At 51.6% G+C, this 25,135-nt stretch overlaps 1 long non-coding RNA gene across 3 annotated transcripts; it reads right to left on the reverse strand.

The window, feature by feature from the left end:
* Window positions 1–297: 297 nt before the first annotated feature.
* LOC120230483 lies at window positions 298–24,561 on the reverse strand. 3 transcript variants are annotated; one of them, XR_005528041.1, is made up of 4 exons: window positions 24,430–24,561; window positions 15,098–15,298; window positions 3,533–3,637; window positions 298–450 (listed from the first exon to the last, which is right to left on the reverse strand). It is a non-coding gene; the product is annotated as an uncharacterized LOC120230483 (long non-coding RNA). The 3 variants fall into 3 exon arrangements; XR_005528039.1 differs by lacking the exon at window positions 24,430–24,561 and adding an exon at window positions 16,706–16,844; XR_005528042.1 differs by lacking the exon at window positions 15,098–15,298.
* Between the last annotated feature and the right edge of the window lie 574 nt (window positions 24,562–25,135).

The following is a 25,135-nucleotide window of genomic DNA, read 5'->3' on the forward strand; positions in this document are numbered from 1 at the left end:
TGTTCAGATGCATCTTCTACCTGGTCACTCAGATCCTTGCTTTTTGGAAGTGCTTGCTTAGGATTATCCAATGATGGTATTTTGCACATTTCTGTTGCCAGATCACACCATAGGCTTATCAGGCCTCTCTTTACAAACAGAGTCATTGGTGTCTTCAATTAGATTAGAATGCCAATTCCAGAAAAACTCAAATTAACTCGGAAAATAATTCATCTTTAAGATTCTGCTTCTCTAGAACCACTCTCAATACCAAAACATGGATAGGCAGGTTTCTCTAGAGAAATAGAACCCATGGGATGGTGTTTATTTAGCAACAAAGAGAATTGTTACAAGGAATTATGGAGACTGGCAAGTCAGACCTGCAGTGCAAGCCAATGGGAGGAGACCCAGTATATCCCGTGGTGCAGGTGGAGTCTGAAAGCATATCTGCGTAGATGTAAGAATGTAAACCTATAGGAACAAACAGACAAAAGAATTTTTTTTTAAGTTTCAGAGTTTGTTTGGGGTTTTTTTGTTTTGTTTTGTTTTGTTTTGTTTTTTTAGCAAACCCCAGGCACGCATAGGAAAACTCAAGGAGACTCTTGAGAAAGCATTAGCTGAGATGCAGGATAAGGAAGGGATGCTTCCAACTGCCCAAATCCACCCAGACCAATTTCCTCTAAGGACCATAAACCTTAATCTGCAGAGCAAAGAGAAACAAAAACTGTTGCCTTAGGGCACTGGTGGGAATCCACTGCAACTGCAGAAAGGAAACAGGATAAAAATAAGTACTAGCCATGGAGAGGGGCAGGAATGCATATTTAAAAGAGGTCCAGGGTTACAGCTGGAAGCAAAAACACTTGTGAAGTCCACACCTGGCTACCCAAGGGCATAGTACTTGCCCAAGACTGAAAATGAATCACATCATCATAAATATACCCTCTACACTCCTCCCACACTGGCTAGCAAGCACTGAGTAAAAATAACAATGGAATGTCTGGGAGAGCTTTAAAAGATCACCTATATGGTGCGGCACAAAGGAAGGACCCGAAGTCAGGGACAAGGGAAGTAGACACTGGAAATTAACCTCTGGAAACCCATCCAAAACCCTAAACACAAGGTATCACTAGATGAACTTGAAGCCTGTGGTATATTGAGGGTAACAACCACAGACCTCAAACTAAGCCCAGCTCCTGACTAGATTAACACTTACTCCCACACAAAAGTCTAGCAGAAGAAAAGGTGTGCATATCTCCAAACATGAAAGAGCATTTACCTCAGAATTTATCATCCTAAAAAAGATGTCCAGCATTCAATAAAAAGTTATGAGACAGATGAAAAGGCAAGGGAAAAAAACTACAAAAAAGGATTCGAAACAATAATCAAAACCAAACTTAGATATGACACAGATGTTGGAACTATTAGAGAATTTTAAATTTTTAAAAAATATTTTATTTATTTCTGAGAGAGAGAGAGAGAGCGTGAGCAGGGGAGGGTCAGAGAGAGAGACATAGAATCCGAAACAGGCTCCAGGCTCTGAGCTAGCTGTCAGCACAGAGAACAACGTGGGGTTAGAACCCACGAACTGTGAGATCATGACCTGAGCTGAAGTCAGATGCTTAACTGACTGAGCCACCCAGGCGCCCTGGAACTATCAGAGAATTTTAAGTCGCTGTGATTAATATATTAAAGGTTCTAATGAAAAGGTTGACAATATGTAAGATCAAATGATTAGTTCCAGCAGAGAAGGAAACTCTAAGAAAATATCAAGTGGAAATGCTAAAAAAGTAAAAACACAGTAACAAAGATGAGGCATACCTCCCATGGGCTCATCAGTGGACTTGAAATACCAAGAAAAGAATCAGTGACTTATAGGTAAGTCAATGAATTATCCAGCTGAAATAAAAAAGATAAGAAGGAAGGAAGGAAAGAAGAAAGGAAGGAAGGAAAGAAGGGAGGAAGGGAGGGAGGAAGGGGAGGCAACAAACAGAACACAGCATCCAAGAACTTTGGGGCAATATCAAATAGTATAATATGCAAGTAATTGTAATTCCAGAAGGACAATAGGAAAAAAAAAAGATAAGAGAGATATTTTAAGAAATAATATCCAAGAGTTTCCAAAATGAATGACATATACCAAACTATAGGTCCAAGAAGCTTAGAGAACATCAAACAGAATCAATTCCAAAAATCAAATATATATAATATATATTATACATTTTATATGTATATTATACATTATATATATAACAAACCCAAAAAGTATAGGGAAATCAATTCGAACTAATTGATAGAAACCAAAATCAAAGAGAAAATCCTAAAGAGAGCCAAAGAAATACGACCTATAAACACAGAGGAAAGGAGATAAGAATGACAGCAAACTTCCTGTCAGAAAACATGCAAACAAGAATAAAACGGAATGGTAACTTAAAAGTGCTGGAAAAATATAAAAAGATCAACCCCAAATTTTATACCCAGCGAAAATATCTTTGGACATTATGGAGAATAAACATTTTCTAAGACAAACAAAAACTTAAGAAAGTTATTCATAGATAGACATACTCTGATTAATAAGTATTTAGGTAAGTTCTTCAAGTGAAAGGAATTTATCAGTATAAACTTAGAACTACACAAATAAAGAGTATTATTAATGAAATCAATCAAGACATTAATTTTCTTTGTTATTTCAATTGTCCTGAAAAATAAAGAACTCTCTAAAGAAAAATAATAACAATATATCACATGGTTATAGCATATGTGAAATTGAAATATATGATAAAAATAGTACAAAGGATAAGAGGTAAGAATTGGGAATATATTGTTTTCCTTCACTTTCATATTTATGAAGTGGTATGTTATTTTAAGGTATTCTCAAATTAATTGAAATGTATGTTATGAACACTATGGTAACCACTAATTTTTTTTAAATAATGGAATAGAAGAGATAAAGTGAAATTATCAAAAATGTTCACTTAACTCAAGAGAAGGCAGAAGAGGAAAAAAGAAATAAACAACAGATGGAACATATTAGGAAGTAGCTAATGCGATGATAGATTTCAAACCAACCACATCAATAATCACCATAAATGTGAAGGAATTAAGTGCACAAGATTTTCAGGTTGAATTTAAAAAGCAAGACTGAGCCATATGCTGTCCACAATAAACTCTCTCTAAACATAAAGACATCAGGTGCTCAACAGTGAAAGGATGTAGCAAGATATATCTTGCAAACACTCACTAAAAGAAAGCTGGAGTGGTTATATTAATATCAGAAAAAATAGACTTCAGAACAAGAAATATCATCAGATATAAAGAGGAACATTACATAATGATATGTGGGACAATTCTCCAAGAAGACCTACCAATCCTAAATGTAGCACCTAACTTCAGAGCTTCCAAATAATTAAGGAAAAATCAGAACAGAAAGGAGAGAGACAAGTTCACAGTTATAGTTGGAAATGTCAACACTTCTCTGTCTATAATTCATCGATTGAAAAAGCAGGAAACTTCCAAGGACATGGATAACCTGAAGAACATAATCAACAAAACTTACCTTGCTGATGTATATAGACCCCTCCATCCAGCAACAGCAGAATACCTTCTCTAGTCCACGTGGAAGCTTTGTCAGTATAAATTGTATTCTAGACCATACAACACACTGAAACGAAAAGCAATAATAAAAATTATATTCTCAAATGATAATAGTATTAAACTGGAAATCAACCATGGAGATATAACTGGGAAATGAGCAAACATTTGGAAATTTAAAAATATACAGGTCAGGAGGATACCTTAAGGGAAATAGAAAAAAAATTTTGAATAAAGAGAAAATAAAAATAAGGCAGATCAAAATTTGGGGGACAGAGCAGTATTTAGAGAGAAATTTATAGCGCTAAACACATGTATTCATCTGCTCGGGCAGTCGTAACAAAATGCCACAGACTGGGAGGCATAAACAACAGAAATTTATTTTCTTACAATTCTGGAGGCTGGAAATCCAAGATCGAGATGTTGGCGGAGTTAGTTTCTTGTGAGGCTTCTATTCCTGACCTGTAGATGGCCACCTTTTTTCTGTGTCCTTATGTGGCCTCTCTTCCTGTACTTATGCACACACATTCTTGGTGTCTCTCTCTCTCTCCTTATAAGGACACCAGTCCTATAGGAGAAGGATGTCATCCTTATGACTTCATTTAATCTTAATTACCTTCCTAAAGACCCTATCTCCAAATATAGTCACTTTGGGGGTTAGAGCAACAACATACAGGCTTGGGAGGGCATGTGATTCAGTATACAACATTTCAGTACAAAACTAGAGAAAAATCAGCAAATTAAACTCAAAACAAGCAGAGTAAACCAATGATAGAGGTAAATGATACAGATCCATTGACTGGATATGAGAATCAAAAACACTGGAAAGAAGATCATAGACTAATATCCCATATGAACACAGGTGCAAAAATTCTAAACAAATTTCTAAACAATCTTAGCAACTATAACTCGTTGATAACATAAAAAAGGATAACACCTCATGACCAAGTAGGGTTAATCTGAGGACTGAAAGGTTGGCTTAAAAAAAACAGAGAGGGGACATGGGTCAATTGTGTGTTCAACTCTTGATTTCGACTCTGCTCATGATCTCACAGTGATCAAGTCCCAAATAGGGCCTGCACTGAGCATGAAGCCTACATAGGATTCTCTGTACCTCTTCCCTTCTCTTTCTCTCTCTCTCTTTCAAATTTAAAAAGTTTTTTTGAAAATAGAAGAAACTGGGTATGAAGTAAATGGGAACTCTCTATACTATTTTCACAAATTTTCTGTAATTCTAAAACTATTCTAAAATGAAAAGTTTGTTCTTTAAAATGAGCTGAAACTTTAAAAACCAGATGAATTACTGATGCACACTACAATATGGATAAATCACATCATAATTATGCAGATTGAAAGAAGCCAGACCAAAAGAGGACATTCTGTATGGTTCTGTTCACATATAATTCTATATAATTTCCTGTAACAACAAGCACATGAGTAGTTGCCTAGGGTCCGTGTGTGGAGAGGTTGCCATGAGGGAGAGTTACAAAAGGTAGAAGGAAACAAAGAGGAGGTGAAGGTTAAATTCATGATCTTGATTGTGGCGATTATTTTATAGGTGTATAAATCTGATAAAACTTATCCAATTGCATGCTTTTTATATATGTAGTCTGTTGTAAGTTAATTACACCTCAGAAAAATATGTTTTTTAAGAACTATCTGGGGCATCTGGGTGGCTCTGTAGGTTGAGCATCCGACTTCAGCTCAGGTCATGATCTCGCAGTTCACAAGTTTGAGCCCCATGTCAGACTCTGTGCTGACAGCTCAGAGCCTAGAGCCTGCTTCGGGTTCCCTTTCTCTGCCCCTCCCCCACTTGTGCTCAGTCTTTCGCTCTCAAAAATAGCATTAAAATTTTTTAAATAAAAAATAAAAACTTACCAATTTGTACCACTTTAAATATGAGTGGTTTATTATAAGTCAATTATACTTCAGTGAAGCAGATAAAAATCAGCAAAGAAAACCTACTCTGCAGTTTGTGCTTTCCCTCATCAAGTCCCATCTCTGCCCCATTAGGTAATCTTGAACAGGTGTGATGTACTGTCATCACCTTGGGGATGTTAGGATTGGGTTTTTATGGAGATTGGTACCTTCAGCAATTTTCCAGTAAAGCAAGTGTTTCCTATGAGATGCATATATTTGCAGGTTTGCTGGTAAACTCTCCCTTCACCTGTACCAAGGAATCTAGGTGCACTCAAGGTATGGTTGCCTTGGTGACCATGGACCCTGCCCTCTGTGGAGCCCTACAAATGCTAATCACATTGCATCCACACGGCAACCCTGCAACATTACTCCCATTTTACAGACAATGAAACTAAGACCAAAGAGGTGAAGGAACACATCTGAGGCTCATGGCTGGGTCAAGGCAGAGTCAGGACTCCAACCTTGATTCCATCAAGCAGTGACCTGCTGGAGTTTATACATCCCATCATCTCCACCCCCAGCATCTTACATAGGCACATTGTCTAAGGTAAAGCAATATGCTTGCTATTACAAGAGTGAGCCCTGGCTTCCTCCTGAGACGTGCCCCACTCAAAGCCGTCCTCAGTGATTGACTTCAGGGGTATCCCGCTTCAAAGCCTGGGTTCCTTTCCAAGTTATCTTGGGCTTGGACTTCACAGGGGGGAGAGCCAAAAGACCTGGTTCATGGAGGCTAGTTCTTGTGGCATCCATGGATAATCTGAGAGTGGAGCTTGGGGAAGAGTGATGGCCCCATTGCTTCTAAGTGCATTGAGGACCCAACCTCAGAAGCAATGATTTGAGGGTGATGGTTGGAAGCCATCTCTGAGGACAGGTGTTTGCTCAACAACCAGAGGATATTCCGCTCAAGATCTCTCTGAGCTCTTCTCTTTGGCTTCCCCACGGGAGCCACCCCAGTTGTCTCTCATTATCAACACAGAGGGCAGATTTAGGGTCCTGGCACTTCTAGTGAACTCTGTCCCCAGCCCTTCTCCACAGACCAGTGAGCAGGGAATGTGGGGACACAGATCACCAGGCTCCCAGTCCTCAAAGTCTAGGACCAGGGTCCTACAGGAACGGGGGTGGGGGAAGAGTGGAGAGGGAGCAGGACAGGGTTTGCACCATCGATGAATTACAGGACACAGGTTACAAATGAGGCAAATTGCAGCTCATCAGACACGGAACAACCTTAATTTTGTTCAGCTGCGGTTGCTGCATTGGCTGCACCTGGACAGTTACTTCAACTCCTCATCTTGTTCTCCTTGAACTGAGAAAAAAAGAGAGCGATACATCCCACTCTGATTGGATTCCAGCATCAGTGCAAACTCTGGAGCGAGCGTCACTGGTGGGAGCCGGGTGTTCCTGGAAGTCATGTAAACTAGAGCAGCTAAAAAGCATAATCATTCCTATTTATGGAGCTCCACGTTACCCCACACACCCACACGGGCCACCTCATCTAACCCTAACCCCCACAGCCACGCTTCTGAAACTTGTGTCCTGCTCCACTGCCTCCTGCCTATGGGACCCTGGGCAAGCCCCTCCCCTTCCCTGGGGCCTCAGTTTCCTCATCTGCAGAAGGGGACTCATAACAGAACCTCCTTCCACATCATGGGGAGGACTCCGTGGAGAGCGCTGGGCACAGGGCCCTTCACCCAAGGCAGCGGGTGTCACCCCGAGCTAGGGTGTCAGAGGGGACATTTTAAACCATGAAGTTCTGGGTCCACAGGAGGGCTGTTACTCCCACAACTGTCATTCACTCTGGGTGTCCTTTCTAGACTCCCACGTGGAGGCCCATAGCTATTGTGTCTCTCTATCCAGCAGCGACAAGGGCAGGTCTGCCCTGACCTCGGTCTGCAGAAATGGATTCTCTGTGCTCCATGAAAGCTGAGAATCATAGAAAATGATTTTCTTTTCCACTTCATGATGGGAGCACGGACCTGTCGGGGTCCCGCTTTGTACCCTGAATGAACAATTCAGGCCGTGCGCATCCTTCCCACCAGCAAGGGCCTTGTGGCTGACAATTTGGGAAAATGGACCCAAGCCTTTAAGACACATTATATAGAAAGCGGTTCCTCGTTTATCTTTTCTTCTTCCTTTTCCTTAAATGACTGTCTCTCATTCACTCTTCTGTCTTGGGAAAGACCCAGAAAGGACAATGAATCTATAAAATTCACGAACTCCCTGAAATTGTGGCTCTTAAAAATCATACCCATTTGCAAAATGAAATACCACCAAGTGTGTGTAAACTTGGGCAATTTCACGAGGTTCAATTGTTTGCTGTAGATCTGTCTGTAGGTACCTGCTCCTAACTGGGGCCCATGGCTTCCACTTCGAGCTCTGATACCCAGGGTGCTGAGGGAGGCCTGGCTCCATCTTCCAGCCCTGCCTCTGCCCTTCAGGAAGCCCGCAAAGGTGCCACCTGTACCCCTCACCTGTCCAGATGGACACAGGAGGAAGCAGGGTTTAGGGTGGAGCTCCATTTTGAACACCCCTCCCTGAGCCCAGACCCCCTTTCTGGCTCACTATATTCGAGGCTCCATGGTCCAGCTACGATCCTGGCTCTTGACCTTTGCATGTGGCCTTGGCATTGGGCCCGAAAGTCTCACTTTCCTAATGGCTCACTCCAGCCTCTTTCCACAGCAGAACCAGGACAATGGCCTTGAAAGTGGAGTTGGGGGAAGGGACTAGATTTCTTTTTTCTTTTAATGTTTTATTTGTTTCTGAGAGACAGAGAGCATGAGCAAGGGAGGGTCAGAGAGAGAGGGAGATACAGAATCTGAAGCAAGCTCCAGGCTTTGAGCTAGCCAGCAGCGCAGAGCCCTACAGGGGCCTTGAACCCACGAACCGTGTGATCATGACCTGAGCTGAAGTCAGACGCTTAACTGACTGAGCCACCCAGGTGCCCCTAGATTTCATACTATCCTCAGCCCTGGGCAAGACAGACCCCTGCCCTCAGCCCTGCCCTTTGAAGGACTGTATTCTGACTCACTCTGGCTGTGCCTCTTCCCATGAACTGTGGAATCTGCATGGCCGTCTGAAACCCGGGTCTGTCTCCTATGTTCGATCACAGTTTGTGTGCCTGGGACTCCAGAAGTCCCTGCTCAAACGGCCTGGACCACCCCCCCCCCCCTTTCTGAGCCGAGTGAGCCGCTTCCGTGGGTCTGTCCTCTTGAGGGTGGGTTGTAGTGGGGGTGAGCATCCCAGCCCCAAGGGGTACCAAGGGGTGGCTTGCAGTGATCATGGGAGGCACTTGGATGCACCCACGTGCATGTGGGAGGCTTCTGGCGGTGCGGGGTGGATCTGGGGGTGGGAGGAGGAGGAACAACCAAGGGCCAGTTTTCCCTGTGCCTTGGAGAGTGGGGTTCCCCAAGCGGATGGCTCAGTTCAAAACACTGAAGTGAACAGGCCTTGTGGACAAAGTAGGAAAACTTTGCAGTGAGTTTCTCCAGCTCTCTGCTTGGTGGTGGGAAGAGAAAAATATTTGGGGGGGTGAGGGTAACTTGAGTTACCCACCACAGTGCCATTGGACCCTGGAAGGGCCACCTGCCCCAGCCCCTCTCAAAGGCCACGGTCTGTGCTAGGCTGCCCGGTGGGGTCCGCGTGGCACCAAGGAGCAGTATTAAGGTGGACGCCTCCAAATACCCCAAGACTGGGGAGACAGCGTCCTCTCGGAGGCAAATCCCAGCGAGAGCCAATCAGTAGCCGCTTCCGGTCCGCTGGGCCAATCAGATGAACTCATCAGTTGGGCGGATCCCGTGTTGAGCGCCACCGTGCGCTTCTGCGAAGGAGAACAGGTGGGCTGGCGTTGGTGGTGCCTCTAAGGTTTCCAAAGGCCGAGGACCTCCCGGGATCTCCCCACCTCCCCCAGCAGGGGGCTCCTCCTACCCTCCACACTGAGGACAAAACAGCTCCCCCTTCCCCACTGGGCGGTAGCCTTTAAAGGCGTGGAGGGGCAGGGCTCCTGCCTGACACCCAGGGCCACGGTGATAGCCTGGCATCTTCAGGCCCCTGATGATGTGAAAATGTTCTGATCTTTCCTGGAGAGGTGATGAGTGGGTCCGAGTGGAATTAAATACGGGCCCGAAATGGGACGTGGGTTCCCGAATGTGTCCCCCCAATGACAGCAATGCCGTTGACCTCCCCTCACTCACTAAAGGGGTCGTGGGCATTTGGAGAAGGCACCTGTCATGCCCTCCAGGGAACACTGCCTCCAGCTCTCGGTCCCACTCCAGGGCCACGCCTGAGGGCCTTCGGCTTTGTTGCTCATTCCTTCACTGGGTCAGTACCTTTGCATGGGTTCAATTTTGTATGAGGTACCAAGAACAGGATGCCCCCTGCCCTCACAGGGCTTCTATTCTAGGGAGGGGGCGGAGGTAACTAGACCATTGACAGACAATTCCACAAACCGAAACTAGGGCACGCACAAGTAAGGGCAAGGATGAGACAACAGTCAAGAGCGAACAAAAGGACCGGATTCCAGGAGGAAGCATTTGAAATGGGACTGGACCCGTCAGGCACAAAGGAAGGGGGAAGAGCTTTCCTGGTGGCAGCAACTGCCTGCACAGAGGCCCTGAGGCAGAGAGGAGCTTGGGGCAGCCCAGGAAGAGACTGAAAACCTACAAGGAGCCGGTCAGGTTGGATCGTGAGCTGTCCCAAAGCCTGGTGGCTGATCCGAGGGCAGTATAGGCCATGGGAGAAGTGTAAGCTGGGTTGTCAGGCCTCAGATTTGTGCTGTGAAAGCGCCTCCCTCTGCACCTTGGAGAGCGAGGGGAGGGGCAGGAAAGGAGAAGCATTCCAGGAAGAAGGCGCTGGTGGTCAAGCCTGATGGGACAGACTCCGGGAACTGCCAGGAGAGGGAGATGCAGGAGGTGAGGATGGGGGATTCGAGAGGGGCCGGCCCCTGTCTAGACTGGCAGGAGCCAATAGTGTGGACGGGGGGTGGGGGGGGGGGACTAGAGTGGGGGTTAAGTGGCCTCAGGGGAGCTGAAAATGCCGGGAAGACCCATTCAGGGACATTCACCCCGCACCCCCATGCCTTCCTTCTTTCACTTACGCGTGTACAGGGTCGCCGGCAGCCAGACCATGTTCTAGGCCATGTTCAGGGCACAAGGGGAGTTGATTTGGAGGGAACAGAAGCTGGGGAATACACAGCTGAGCCTGGGGAAATTGTCTGCCTTGGCCTCAGTTCAGATTCTTGGCTGCAGGGAGGTGGAGGACAGGAGGCGAGGGCTCACAGAGTAGGACCTGAGCATGAGTGGGCAGGGGAAGGGAGGGAGAGAGGAAGGGAGGGAGAGAGGAAGGGAGGGAGAGAGGAATCCAGCATGGGTGAGGTTTGGGAGGGAGGAAGGGGAGGGAGAAGGAAGAGGAGGGAGAAAAGAAGGGAGGGAGAGAGGAATCCAGCATGGGTGAGGTTTGTCTTAAGTGCTTGGCCCAGGGGCTCAGGACCCAAGCATTCAGGAGCTGGGGACTTCTGGGGACCCTGAGGCAGAGGCCCAGAGTATAGGGCCGCACACCAGGGAGTGGGACGGGCCCACAGAGTGTCACAGCCAGGGCAGCACCACTGTTTTCATCCTCCACTGCGCTAGGGTCTATGGCAGCCAAGGTGCTCTCTACCCTGAGCTCAGAGCCTCCAGGTCAAGTGTCTGAAGGACTTCGGTCATGTGGTGCACTCATGGGTGGGACACAGGCATTAGCTCTGCCAGGGCCATCCTGAAAGACTTCCCGGAGGAAGCCGCATCCGAGTACCATCAGAGGTTAAGCAGGGAGTTTTCAGAGGCGGGCGGGTGTTCTCATTAGAAGTAATATGAAAAGCAGGAGGAGCCACAGCAAAGAGCGTGCGGGCCTGACCCATTCCGCTGTGGTTTCGGTCGCGGGTGGGCAAAAGGCAGCGCCGGCCCTGCTTGGGACCGCTTTCGTTCTTACATTTTACAAAGAACGTTTATTCTTATTATATTCGGCCTTTCTGGTCTTGAGGAGCAGCAGCCTGCTCTGGCTAACCTAAACAAAAACGTGGATTTGTCGAGGTGGAACTGGGCAGCGGGGGGCTGGCCGAGAGGCAAACCCAGAGAATGCTCTCCTTGCCCACGTCACTGTTTCTCTCCGAGAAGCTTTGGCTTTTCTTGCTTTCTCCCCCAGCTAAGCGCTCTCTGAGCCTCGGCCCACACGGCAGAACAGGGCCGCCCTTGGCCCCCAGGCATACAAAAGACAGACGAGGCTCTGAACCTTTTCACACCCACCTCCAAAATCCCAGGATGGGGCTACTGGGCCAGCTCGGATCAGAACCTACGTCCAGAGCGTGGGCCGCGTTCGCTCGTATTACAGATTCTGAGATTTCTGGGGGAATGGGTGGGGGAGGAGGAGTGAGAAAGGTTTCAGAAGCCGGTTGGGGGCTAGGATTTGCCGGGGCCGCGGTCTGTCTTACACAACCTGACTTCAAGGAGGGTCAGAGAGGTCTGAGGTTGGGTAACTTGCCAAAAGACCAAGAAGTAGTCAAATCAATGCTGAGCCCCAGACCTAAGAGAGCGCACGGGGAAAAGGTACCTCTCATCCCTATCTCCTGTGTCCCTTGACTGTTTTGATGATGCTGGACCTGGGGCAGGATTTAGTTTCTAGAAGGATCTTCCCACCCAGCAGAACCAGAATTCCGGGGAAGAATACAGGCTTGTGAGGGTGGGCTCTTCTTGGTGGGGTCCTGCCACACACTCGGTGGCCTTGCGACACAGAGGTAGGAGAGACAGGGTCCCTGAGCCCCGAAGAGCAGGGTGTGCCTCTTCTGCAGCCAGACCGCAGGCCAGCTTTTCAGGGAAGGGAAGCGGTGGAAAAGTGTGTGCGCTCTCTGCACAGAGGAGCTGTGTGGTCTCAGGCAAGTGGCCCAGCTTCTCTGAATCTGTTTTTTCATAAGTGAAGTGGGCGTCCTCACACGTTAATAACATGAGAACACCATCCACCGTATCACCTGGCACAGAACTCAGTATATGTAGTTCCCTTTCCTCTTTATCAGAGCCCGCGGGCCATTAGCTCTGATCTCTGCCCTTCCCTGGGAATGGACTATTAAAGCCTCCACTCTTGGTTCACAAAGGAAGGAACTGGGTCCAGGCCCCAGCGTAACTAAGTGGGAGTAGCCAAGGCTGCCATGGCAATGGGCATTTCACAGTTGCCCTGGGAACCCTGGCTGATGCTCTTGGTGAGGGAGGCAGTGGCCAGAACCACACAAAACTAGGAGCTGAGGTCCCGTTGTCTGTTCCAGAAGCCTCAGACAGCACCTGAGCTGAAGAGCCAGTGGTGGGGAGTCAGGAATCTAGATCCTCGTCCCTCTCGGAGACCATCAGATCCCCCCTTCACCTGGAGCAAGTCGCTCCCTCCAGTGTCAGTTTCTCACCGTTAAAATGAGGGGTGCCTGGGTGGCTCAGTCAATTGAGCGTCTGACTTCAGCTCAGGTCATGATGTCGCAGTTTGTGAGTTTGAGCCCCGTATTGGGCTTTCTGCTGTCAGCATAGAGCCTGCTTCGGATCCTCCGTCTTCCTCTCTTCTGTACCTCTCCTGCCCTCTCTCTCTCTCTCTCTAAAATAAACAAACAATAAAATAAGGATGCTATACCACGTGACCCCTAGCGGCTTTTCCAGCCAGGACATTTCATGATCTAAAGGTAGTTACTCTGGAAATATGTTGTTGTTTTTTTTCATTTTTTTGCTTTCTGGCCTCACAGACACAGTCCCTGGTTCTATTACTTGCCAATCCATCAGGACTCCATGAAGGTCCCCTTGCCCGAGCTGTCTATATGCCTCATTCCCGGCTGCCCTGACCCCCAGTCTCCTGGGCCAACTCTGAAGAGTGGTCAGAGCCTCTGCGTCAGACAGCTGGGCCGCACCTGCCTCCGGTGGGGTGCGGGGGCTGCTGTAACTCCTGCCCCCCCTCATTTGACATTGAATGCTGACCCCGGCCAATGCCCAGGGTGGCCGCACACGGTCAGTGGCCTGTCACCCCCTCTCCTGTCTCACTATCATTTACACCCAGTGTTTATACGTGTGACAGTCATTTGATCAGGGTTGACCTTGCTTCCTGATTGAACCGCTGGGATGAGATCTGCCTTTGGCTTTGTGGTAGAAGGATCACAGTCACCAATAGCGCGTGAATCTGTAACTGTTCTCGACGCTACTGCAATTGCCGTCGGGCAGATGCGAAGTTTTCCTGCTCTTACATTACCAACGTTAACTGCACTCCCTGTGTGTGACCGGGATCTCTGTGTCTCTCTCTCGAGCTCTCTCCGCCTGGGCAACTTCATCTGCTTCCCCTCCAAGAAGACGTGCATTTGCCCTCTTGTTCTCTCCGTCAGCAGGACGGACGTTGGAGCCTGAAGACGCGTCCCTTTGCAGACGGACAGCCACCACTACCCACCTTGCTGCCACTGCTGCTGCTGCGATGCTGCCGAGTCCTGGGAGCTTCCCCAGGCTAAGTATGGTGCGGGCACCTTGCCAGCGTCAGCCCCACGAGAGGGGCGCCATTGTCAGTCCCAATTTACAGATGTGAAAACTGAGGAACTTGCCCTACTCACGCAGCTAGTGAGTGATGGAGACCGCCTCTGATCTCAGGTGTCTCTGTTTCTAGTGCCCACGCTTTTGACGTTTTGCACCAAAACAAGAAGCCTGTCCCTCCTCTCCCCCTCCCCCGCTCCCTCCTCCTACCTGCCCTCCCCACATTGCTCCTTGCTCATAGCCCAACACTGCCAAGGCCCTTGGACTTGAAGGCTGAGAGATGAGACTGTGTCTCGCAGGTGGAAATGGTGAGGGGGGGAATCTGGCCTCAGGGACCCACCCCAGGGACCTATAGTCCACCCTGAGGCCCCTTCCCCCTCCTGGAGGGGAGTGACACTCTGTCCTTTACTCTGTCTAGTGCTCACACCAGGACCTAGCTCCTCCTCCTCAACGCCTCGCAACAGATGTGCAAGTGATGGTAACACTGTTCGGGCTTTACCTTCAGGCAGCTGCTCCAAGGGGCTCCTTCTGGAACCCCCTCAGAACCCTAGGAGGTAGAGCATCATACCCACTTAAAAGAGGTGGAAACTGAGACTCTTCTAGACTTTTGGAGCTGGAAGTCCCCTTAGAGATCCATCATGTCATTTTATAAATGATGAAACTGAAGTCCAGAGAGGGTAATAGACCAACCCAAAGTCACACAGCAAGGGAGCAGCAGAGCCAGCACCAGACTCCGGATTCCCTGATTCCTAAACCAGAGGCTCTTCTAACTCAATGTCAGGCAAGACCCCGTGGACTAGTCCAGGATGGTTCTTGGCTTTCAGCATGATTTCCACCCCATCCGCCCTTCAGAAAAAACCAAGAGGTAGAGATGTCCACATGCAGACACCCATTCCCAGCTCCAGCTCTGCCACCAACACGCAACAAAACTTGGGTCACCCCATCCCTGTGCAGCCTTTTTCTCCCTGGAAAATGATTATTTGTGAGACAAGCACACTGCATTCATGCACCCCAGGCGTTCTGGCTCAGAACGCTCTGTGCTCAGAGGGTCCCTACCCCCCTCCGGGAATCAAAGACTTAAAAAAAAAAGCATTTTCGCCAACCTGGGCTTGGAAGCAGTCACTTCCTTCTGGCAGCAACAATTTTAATTGTTCCTCTTGGAAACCTCCGAGGGTCCATTTGAGACGAATAAACTGATTTGTCGCAACAATCACTCCTCCGTGCTCTTTTCATCGGCTGCAAATAGATGGTTCTTCTGGGGGCTTCTGGATGCGGCCTGAAGTCCGGCTGAGACACATCCATCCCTGTAAAGTGACATCTGCTGGGAATTGTGTCAGATTATAATGGTGTTTCACTGCGCTCCTCTCCCTTTTAGTTACCGGAGTGGGGAGCCTTCACTGGGAGGCTCTGAGGATTTCCCGGCAGGAGGGTGCCCTGGGCTGTGCCGATGGCGTGGAGGAGGGCCCAGTGCAGGGCAAAGGGCCTCCAGGACTGGGTGGGCCTTGTGACAGTCTCGGCCTGCTGTCCCCCGTCAGCTTGGGGAGGGCCAGAGGGTTCAGACTGCTGTGAGACTCATTTCTCATTCATTCGTTCGTTCGTTCATTCGTTCGAATTCTCCCTCTCTTAAGAAACCCTTAATTAACTAACCATCTATCTTCCCCAGACACTGTGCTTGGTGACATGAAGGCAGAGATAACAAGAACCTGGAGCGCCTGGGTGGCTCAGTCGGTTGAGTTTCTGACTTGAGCTCAGGTCATGTTCTCATGGTTCATGGGTTCGAGCCCCACTTCGGCTTTGTGCTGACAGCTCAGAGCCTGGAGCCTGCTCTAAATTTTGTGTCTCCCTCCCCCTCTCTCTGCCCCTCCCTCCTTTGTTCTCTCTCTCAAAAACAAATAAACATTAAAAAGATAATAAAAGAACCTGACTTTATCAAAATGCTCACAGTCTTCAGAGGGCACGGCAGGCCCTGGTGGGCCCGGAGAGCACAGCAGGGAGCACCTTGGAGGTCAGGTGGGGCGGGCGTCTATCTCGGAGTGGGTGCCCCCAAGGCAGACCCCGAGAAAAGAGCTCGGGTTCCGGTAGTTCATCTGGGGCTGATTCAGGGAGCCCAGCGAGGAAGAGCGGAGGGTGGGTGACTCAGGGCGAGGAGAAAAGCCACAAAGGGAGCTGACCGGTTGTCTCTGTGGCCACGGGGCTTGGTCCCCCCGGGGCCCTCTGAGGAGCTGCGCGGAGACACCAGAGGACCGTCCTCCCTGCGGCGGGGGCTGACCCTCACTCCCAGCAGCGGGCTGTGTTCAGTCCCCTCCGCTTGGCCGCTGTCCCTGCCACAGACGAGCAAGCTTCCACGATGCCGGAGAAAGCACGCAGAGAAGAAGAGGACATCTCCCTCCCCGGTGCAGTGCCAGCCCACGACGCTGCCACAGGACACCGTGGATGGGTAGAGGGGACGTGGCGAAGGAGCAGCGGCACCTGCCGGGGCGCCTGGGGGGCTCAGTCGGTTGAGCGTCCGACTCCTGGTTTCGGCTCAGGTCATGATCTCTCTCTGTTCGTGGGTTCAAGCCCCACACTGGGCTCCCAACTGACAGATGGGAGCCTGCTCGGGATTCCTGCTCCCTCTCTCTCTGCCTCTCCCCTGCTCATGCTCACTCTCTCTCTCAAAATAAATTAATAAACTTAAAAAACTTCAAATAAAAACAATAAAGAGATGATACCTGAGCTGGGTCTGGGAGAGTAGAGTGGGCACCGGCCAGCCGAGAAGGGCCTGGGGAATGGTTTATCCAGGCAGCGGGAACAGGGAAGAAGAAAGTGGAAAAAGAGACCTAGGACAATTGCTTTAAATAGTGGCGGCTGGGGCGCCTGGGTGGCTCAGTCTATTAAGCGTCTGGTTCCTGGTTTCGGCTCAGGTCATGATCTCCCCATTTGTGGATTCGAGCCCCACGTCGGGCTCTGGGCCGACAGTGCAGAGCCTGCTTGGGATTCTCTCTCTCTCGCTTCCTCTCTCTCTCTGCCCCTCCCTCCCCTCAAAATAAATCAATGAATACAAATAATGAAATAGCGGCTGCCAATAAGGAAAGAAGGCAGCAGCCAGTGGATAAGAAGAGAAGGGCCTTCTGAAAGGCCGAGGATGGAGGAGATTTATGTGGCTGGTACACAGGGAAGCGAAGCGGTGAGCTGGGGGAGCTGAGGACATGGGAAGAGAGAGGGGTGGTCTGGGGCTTCTGCAGGGGTGGAGGGAGTGAGATCTGGTGGAAGGTACAGGGCCTGGCCACCCAGCAGGGGCTCCTGAGGTGGGTGAGGATAAGAAAGGAGGGGAAGGGGTGTGAGCGCCCAGTGGCCTCTACTCCTCGGCCCTGCAGGGGTGAAGGGGACCGGCAGCTAGTGACAGGCCTGGGGTTGGAAGCAGACCTTGAGGGGGGCAGAGATCTGGAATAGCCCTTGAGGGTCAGGGAGAGGGGCAGACCACGGGAAGGGCAGAGGAGAGCTGGGGGGACACCAGTGGCACCTGAGGTTGGCACCTGAGTCCTGGCGGGGGGTGCCAGGCCTCGCCGACACGAAATCTTTGCAGCTGCTGCCCTGTGCCCAGCACAGGGGTAGAGAAAGCAGCTGGTTGCACTGGTCTGTGGCTGGGGTTGGGGGGGGGGGCGGCGGTGGAGGAGGGGGGACGCTGGGCTGATCAGACCCAGAGTCCTGGGGCAGGACTGCCGTGCGTGTAACACGACGGAGCCTGGTGCCTGACACACAGTAAATGCTCAGGAAACACAGGCGGTGCCGCGATGGCTCGTGATCACGCTGCTCCGTGTCTGTTTCTCCGTCTCCTGCATCCGTCTCTGGGACCTGGCCATTCGCTGCTCTCAGAGCCAGCACAAACCAGGCGAGTGTGCACTGGGTGGGTGTGAAGGGGGCGTAGGGGTCCCCAGAGATTGTCTCTGGGAGGAAGAGCCGAGGGGAGCCCCACACCCTATCCCTCACACCCACAAGGCAGGCAGGGGCCAGACTGTGATCTGCTAACAGAATGGGTCCCCACACCCTTGAAACACGAGCACAGACACCCTCTAGTGGGAGGGGAGAGGAGAGCTGCCCTTGTGACCTCAGCCCAGCACCTGCCTGTGCACCAGGCTGCTTTACCTGGGTCACCCGTCAGCGCAGACCCGGCCTTGGGAGGCTCACGGCCACACTGTAGTGTGAGCAGCGGGTTCCCAGGGGCAGATGTCTGCCCTGCTCACTCATGGCCGTTCTGCACCTGGACGCAGTCACCTCCACGGGGTCCCCCACCCACAAGCTCTGCAGGAGTCCCCTGGGCTCTGCACGCCCCACACCTGCATGTGCCCTTCTGTCTCTGCCGGGGAGCCGCTCACTTTTTCAAAATTCTCTCGGACATTCTAGTCCCACAAAAAGCAGCTTGATTCAATACTCACCACGTCCTGCCATGCAAGTCTGTCCCTCGGTCTCTGTTTCTCCGTACCTCCCACTCTTCTCTCCCCACCCCTCGCCGACAATATGTCAGGACAATCTGTCCCCTCGCAGAGGGACCATCAAGCAACATCAAGCAGTTTTTCAACGCGTGTAACCGGATTACCTGGCTCTCCAGTCTCTGCGCTGAGCAAGGACAGTCACAAAAGCTGCATGTGACAGAGCCTTGCCTGGTTCCACACTTACCCAAAAGCTCTGTATCCATTCCATTAAAAACAAGGTCCCTTACCAATGGGCATTTTGTCCTTGCAGAAGGACGTGGCTGAGGGCAAGGGACACACCGGCGGGGCGGCAGAAGGCTTGGCTGCGTGCCATGGCCTTTCTGCTCTCTGCCTCAGTTTCTTCCACTGGACCACGACAGGCTCGGAAGTGGTCCCAGATGTTAGTGGGTAGGAGTCTGCCGAGACCTGACTCAAGTGACACAGACAAACAGGAGCAGACATCATGCACAATTAACATCAAGAGTTCTGGAGTCAGGCCCTCCTAATCCCAGGCCTGCCAGCTTGGTTCCCCAGTAGCTTTATCTTGGGAAAACCATCTGGTTTCTCTGAGCCTCGGTTTCCTTAGCTATAAACTGGGTATGATCACAGTAGTTAGTGAATAGAAGCAAACAAAGCTCTTTACACTGTGATTAGTATATGGAGCCCTCAGGAGGTGGGTTTTCCTGGTATGGGGACAATGATGATGGCAGCGAAGATGGTGGTGAAGGTGATGATGGTGATGATGATGATGATGGGGGGAAGACGGTGGTGAAGATGATGGTGATGGTGATGAAGATTATGGTGATGGTGATAATGCTGATAGTGATGGTCGTGATGGTGATGATGATGATGATGATGATGATGATGATGGAAACCTCTGTCCCTGAGTTTCACCTGTTGCCAGTTTCCCCACCCAATGTGGATACAAAGTTAGACAGAACCACAGGGATTATCTGTTCAAGCTCTTTGTTTTATAGCTGGGGAAACTGAGGCTCAGAGATCATGCATCCAAGTAAGAGCAAGGGGGGACTCTGCCTCAGCCCCAGTCCTGGTCTCTGCATCACCTCCAGCTCCCAGGCTCCTCCTTGCTGCCCCAGGGGCCTCCCTCTCCCCTCCCAGACCACTGCAGCAGCACCAGCTCTTGGCTCTGGCCTGTCCCAAAGCACGCCGATTCTGAGTCTTCACCATCTGGTTCACGTGATCCCAGAAGCGCCCTGAGTACTTTCTGGGGCCATGTGTCTTCTGTTCTTTCTAAACCATTTCAGTCACTAGTCTCCATTCAAAAGAAAACCCCAAGATCCTGGCAATGTCCACACCCTCCCACCCGTCAGGGGCCCCCTGCTCATGAGAGCTTAAAACTCCTTAGAGGTCACAGGCATAGCTCCCTGCACAGAATGGGGAAACTGAGGCCCAGAGGAGCGGGACCTGCTCAAGGCCACGCAGGGGTCCCTCCCACCTGTCACCGCAGCATGACTGCACCTGTCCAGTCTCCACGAGCCTTTGAGACTCCGTTTCCCAGTGGGGGGCCCGACGGCAGGTTCCCCTGATGCACCCCCCCACCCCCCGCACCCTGGCCCCCAGCAGAGGCATCCCAGGGTGTCTCCATGGGCCCCACTTCCTCTTTCTCATCACTTAGAATAAAAAAGCTCCACTGTTCTAAGTGGTTCATTCTCACTGCAAAACACAGCACCAAAATGCACAGAATCTCACACCCTACGGGGCACCCAAGCACACTGTTGACTCGGTCAGGAATATTCCACTCCCCGCCAGGCCCCGCCCCTGACTCCTCTCCAGGGCTCTGTCCTGCTCTGTGCAGGACGAGGCCCACCTGCACGCGCTGTAGGGGGGTCCCTGGCAGACGGGCTCTCTGGGTCCCAGACCAGCAAGGGGTCCTCAGGAGTCTGGGCGGTGCGAGGAGAGGGAGCTCAGGGTCTCTCTTCCCTGCTCCGTCCCTGCCTCGAGCCGCAGCCTCTGAGTGCCCGCGCCCTCCCTGGACCTCAGCCCCCGGGGGGGCCCCTCCACGGCCCCAGCTCTCACGGGGCTCCCGGAACAGTGCTCCCCATCCTCGCCCCGCCATCCGCGGGTGCTGCCACTCTTGGGGTGCCCGCCTTCCCTGTTTGGTCCCTTAACCCCACGTCACCTCCAGGGGCAGCCCCGGAGGTGCTGTGGTTAAAGACTCTGTGGTTGAGCCGCCCAGGACGAATGTGCTTCCCGCCAGGGCTCTGACCCGCACGGCAGCCCTCGACATACACATCCATCCCTGTGGTTTATCCCCAGGACATCCTGCTGCATCTCTCCCTGTGGTAATAAATATTTACATTCTCCCTCATTTTTTATGAGCCTGGGTGGCTCAGTGGGTTGAGTGTCCCACTTCCGCTTAGGTCATGATCTCACGGTTCATGGATTCAATTCCTGCACCTGGCTCACTGCTGTCAGTGCAGAGCCTACTTCAGATCCTCTGTCCCCCTCTCTCTGCCCCTCCCCCCACTCGTGCTATCTCTCTCTGTCTCTTTCTCTCAAAAATAAATAAAGACTTTTTTAAAAAACACATGTTGACTAACATAAGGTACTTAAAGAGAGCCTGCGGGTGCTGCGTGGCCCCTCCAGGACCACAGGAACTGAGTTGGGAGGGACAGTATTCCCCAGGAAAAGCCAAGATTCTGTTACTACAGAAGGAGAATGCATGTCCCAGGCACAAGCAGTAAATGTCATTAAAGCAGAGGACAGCTGCACTGGGTTTTGAAGGATGCAGAGGAGCTCACCAGGTGGAGAACCGTGGACACTCCCAGCAAAGGGAAGGGAATGGTCCAAAGCCAGCTAGCACGAATGGCCTTGGAGTAAACTGGAATGATCCTCAGCACAAGCCCACGAGATAAGGTGAATTATTGCCCACACGTTTCAGAGGGGGGAACCTGAGGCTCAGGGAGGCGAAACTTTGCGTCCACCTCATCGTACAATAAGTGGCCCGGCCAGGATTCGAAGCCCAGGCTGTGTCCTTTCCCAGCCTTGCTTTTTCTTCTGCCCCATTTGCCTGTCATTGTCACCAGTGGGGCTGATGATTCTCTGCATCATCGAGCCTGTCTGCAACCTGACCACATGTGCTCTCCAGGTGAGCCTGATTAGCAGGGTGGCAGAGCCCCCCATCTCCCCACTCTCGCCCCCAGCACCCCCACCTGGGGCCTCAGCCCTAGGAGAGGAGCAGCCGCTCTGTCCCCAACATCTCTGTCCTCGCCTCTACCTCCCTAGGGGCTGGGGTCCTACCTCCTGCTGCCAGACCTCCCAGATGGGGCCGATTTGCCCCCTACCCTCCCCCCTCACTGTACTCATTCCGCAAACATTACTGAATAGCCAGAACCCCCTCTTCCTCTCCCTCTGACCCCAAAGTGTCCACATCGTTTGAGAGGTAATTCACAGCCACACAGCTCACTGGGGCAAGGTGGCCCTTAAGAGGCTTCTAGTCCAAGCTCTTCACTTCGAGTGAAGACATGGAGCGCCAGGGAGGCCTGGCCTCAGCTCAAGGTCAGAGAGTAAGGAAGCGGTGAAGGTGAGGCTGATGGCGGTACCCACTCCTCTGAAGATACAGTGTCTGCCACGCACTGTTTCTGGCTCTTTTTATTACTGAAGTACAGCTGACACACATGTTACATTAGTGTCAGGTGGTCTGACTCTGCTTCTGTGTATGTTATGTCACACTCACCAGTGCCACTGCAGAGGTCACCACACGACACGATTGCAACGCAGTAGGCCAATTCCCCCTGCCATGACTCTTTCACATGCTTCGTTTACTGCAACGCTCCAACAACCTTCTAAGGTGGATATGATTATCCCTATTTTACCCATGGGGAAACTGAGTCGCAGCACCTCTCTCTCAGTACCCACTAGGAAGCCACAGAGCTGGGTTTGAAGGGATCTGGCTGATACAGAAGTCAAGTCCCGATGTGCTGGTCATTTGTCCAATCGTGACTGCTCTCTGCTCAGTGACCCCTGTCTGTGTGAGGCTGCCTTTCCCTGCCTCCCTGAGGCTGGTTCCAGCCAGCTTCGGACAAGGGGCGGGGCCAGCAGAGGACCGGGAGGTGGGGGGGGGCGGGGGGGGGGAGCTGGTCCTGCCCCTCTCTTCCCTTCAGCAGCGGCCTGTGGCTCCGGCAGCAGCGGGACTTGGGGATCTCAGCGGCCCCTGTTCCACCGGAGGTACAAGGCTCCACCCGGGTTGCTCAGCCATGGGCGGCAGCGACCCAGGTCACTAAGCCCCGGGTGCCCTTCCTTTCCTGCTCCTTCAGCCTCGTCAACCCTGCATGACCAGCGTCTCCATGGACCGCCCCTCTATGTGTGTGGGTTGGAGATTCTGTTTTCCTGAATGGACTGTGAAAAGTGGAGCACTGGGCACTGGGGATGTTTCTGGGAGATACACCCTCAGAGCTGGGGTCCGGGGCTGGGCTGTCAGATTGATTAGGCATGAACGCAGTGATGACCTCATTGCCGGGCCAATGAGATTCCAGTGGCCCATGTAGTGGCTTCAAAATGACCTATATTATCACCTGTGTTTGCCTGGGATGAAATGTCAGCTGAAGGCACGGCCTTAGCAGTCCACGTGGCCACTGCACTTGACCATGGTATTGACGTCTGTGACCGGAAGTGCGGGCCATGATGGCCACTTCTGCCTGAGCTGGGGAGGGTACAGAAAGAAAACGAAAGACGTGGGGCTTATCCTCCGTTCAAAGCGAAGTGAGAGAACCAGAGGGCTTCTGCGACGGCGCTAAGGAAACGTCTTACCTCGCGCAGTCAAGGGAAGACACGGCTGGAAGTCAAGCCCGAAACTTTACTCGGGGGCTTGCATGATGGTCGTGTAAGTTAACCTCCAAACCTTGCCAAGTCTCACTGAGACACAGTGATGTGTGCAGTGTGCTCAGTCCAGTGCCTGGCCAGCCGAGGGCCCTGTGAGCTCATCCGATCTGTGGTGGAGGGCTTAGGGGTGTGACAGCTGGGGGTAATGTGGTGTGGGGGACAGCGGTGGTCAGAGCTGCAGACGGGTGGTCAAGGGAATTGAGGGGTGACTTTGATCTGGTTTCATCCCCCAGAGGACACACAGCCCCTACCCTAGCCCAGCTCCAGGGTCTGTCTTTCTATGTGGGACCTTTTGGGACACGAACTGGGTCACTAAGAGATGGACAGCACTGGGATCATACTGCTTCTAGTGACTCACATTTCTGCATGTCACCGAGCACCCACCTAGTGGCCCAGGCCCAAGGTCTCCGTCGTGTCACTAACCACCCTCTCTCAGCACCTTCCCTCCACCCACATCTAAGTGATCACCAGGCCACCTCAGTGTTCCCACAGCGGGGCAGGGAGCCCTCACATCCAGCCTCCATTAACCCGAGAGCCTCCTAACTGGTCCAGGCTCCTCCTCCTCCCAGCTCCCCACCCCTCCCCACACCTGCCTCTCTGCCCACCCCCTCACCACCTGCTTCCCAGCCCCCCAGTCCACCCTCCCCACCACTTCCCCTTAATTATGATTTTTCTAAGATGGATATCCCCCCAAATCTCCCCCGGGTTTCCTGTCCCCCCCACCAGGACTCCCACTGGCCTCGGGGCCAAGGTCAGATCCTTCTACATGGGCTCCTGAGATCCCTTGGGATACAACCCCCACTGCCTCCTCCATCTTCTCGGTCAGGGTCACCCCCACCCCCACCACCTGCCTGGGCCACATGGACCCACTCGCTGGTGGCCTGCTGATGTCTCTCTCTCTCTCTCTCTTTCTCACTTGTCTCTCCCAGCCCATTGCACCAGCTGCCCCTCTGCCCTGAGAGCCCTTCCCCTTCCATGACCACCTCCCCCTGGGCCTGTTCGTGTCTACAGGGAGGCCTGCCCTAGCTGTCCCAAGCTCCACAGCCCATGTGCCCATCTTCACCATAGAAATGGCCACCCCGAATGAAACGGCCCACTGTCCATCTGCCTCCCCACTGAAGGCAGGGGAACACCTCACTCACCTCTGCAGCCCCAAGCTGGCTTCGGGCCTGTCCTGGTCAGGGGCTTCAGTGCCCTAGGAGGAAGAACGTGTCCGAGGACAGGGGCAGAACTCGTTCCAGTGGTTACCCTGTGCGTCTGACGCCACCCTTTACTCCTCTATGCCCCTATCTGTTAGGCTGCGGGGTCTCCTGTTCCTTCCCTCAGGGAGTGGCTTTGATTGGCCTCACTCAGCCACGGATCTCACCTCCTTGGCCAGTGATTGGTCCCGGAGTTCCTCCGTCCCGCCCAGTGAAGCAGCTGCAAATCCCTCTTGGACGAGTGTTCTAGGAAAGACTTCTTCTGAAGAAAACGGACAGACTGTCTCTTACTTACCCTCTGTGCCCAAACACTCCCGCCTACTGTCCAGACGTGATGTCTGGAGCAGCAGCAACCACTTCCTGACCACGAGGCTGCAAATCCAGACAGGAAGCCACAGTACTGAAGACAGTAGAGCAGAGAGAACCTGCGTCCTGTGAGGCATCTCGGAAAGCTGAGTCAGGGCCAGCCGTCACCCACGTCTGGAACTTATTCCAGGTGAAAAAAATAAGCTGCTTGTTTTTAACAGCCGTTGCCAGCCAGAGTCGCTGTTACTTGCACAATTGTAACGGCTGTTACAGACAGCTCTGAACCTGAGTCTCTTCTTGCCTCTGACGGGCCAGGTGACCTGGATAAGACAGCCTATCCAAC

This window comes from Hyaena hyaena, unplaced genomic scaffold (genome assembly GCF_003009895.1).
Source record: "Hyaena hyaena isolate Hyena2069 unplaced genomic scaffold, ASM300989v1 scaffold_3, whole genome shotgun sequence".
NCBI classification, from domain to species: Eukaryota; Metazoa; Chordata; class Mammalia; order Carnivora; family Hyaenidae; genus Hyaena; species Hyaena hyaena.